The sequence below is a fragment of the Fukomys damarensis genome, unplaced genomic scaffold, assembly GCF_012274545.1.
Source record: "Fukomys damarensis isolate Sample0158 unplaced genomic scaffold, DMR_v1.0_HiC HiC_scaffold_19, whole genome shotgun sequence".
In the NCBI taxonomy this organism is placed as follows: Eukaryota; Metazoa; Chordata; class Mammalia; order Rodentia; family Bathyergidae; genus Fukomys; species Fukomys damarensis.
The window spans coordinates 65,386,793-65,387,850 of record NW_022900931.1 but is presented as its reverse complement, the minus strand read 5'-3'; positions in this window follow the sequence as shown (position 1 = coordinate 65,387,850).

Genomic DNA, 1,058 nt, shown 5'->3' with positions numbered 1-1,058 from the left:
ACCGGGCCCGGCTTGGGGGGCGCCTTGCGCCCGGGCACCGACAGCCTCACTGCCGCCATGGTCTGCGGGGAGAGAAGAGGATGAGGTCAGCACTCTGGGAGGCTGAGGCAGGAGGATCGCAAGTTCAACCCCGTCCATGAAGGAGGAAGACGGGCTTCAAAATTTGAGTGGTCCAGAAAGATATGGTTCATTGATCCTTGGAAGCTAAGCAGGGTCGGGCCTGGTTACTACTTGGATGGGGGATATTTTTGTATTTGATGGGATATTGAAACGATACTGTTTGTATCTATATTTATCATGTGTTAGCACAGTCCTGGGGACTGAGCCCATAGCTGTTGCACTGAGCTACATCCTGAGCCTTTCAAAAAATATTTTATTTTAAAACAGGTTCTTGCTAAATTACCAGCCACGGCTGGGCTCGAACTTGTGATTCTCCTGCCTCAGCCTCCCAGAGTGCTGGGATTACATGACTCTGTTTCTTTAAATGTGGTTACTAGAAATTATACATCTGGATTGCATTGTTCATACTGGACAGTGCTGATCTAAGCCCAGGAGACAGATTAAAAAGATAAACAAATTATATAGTACACTAAATGATGATAAATACCAGTGAAAGAAGACAGCAGGGAAGGCTGTGTTAAGGCTGGGGGTGCTGAAGTTCTAGCTGGGGTGGCCAGGGAAAGGCTCTTCAAGGTGGCACTTTTAAATAAAGACCGGAGCAAGGTGAAGGGAAGAAGCCATCAGGATGCTGGGAGGGAGAGTGGTCCAACAGTGCAAAGGCCCCGAGGCAGGAATCAGGAATGTGTCTGGGAGTCTGGGGCACTGAGAAGGCACCCGGGTAGTTATGGTCAAGGGGTGGAGGGGAAGAGAGCGGCCAGTGAGATGAGAGCGAGCCGTGGTGGTGCACGCCTGTCAGTCCAGCACACGGGAGGCTGAGGCAGGGGGATCGCTACACAGTTACAGTGATTCAAGGCCAGGCTGAGCTACATGGAGAGACCCTGTCCAAAGAAAAAAGAAAGAAAATAAAAGAATATAACCTTGCTTTTATCTGGTGTGAA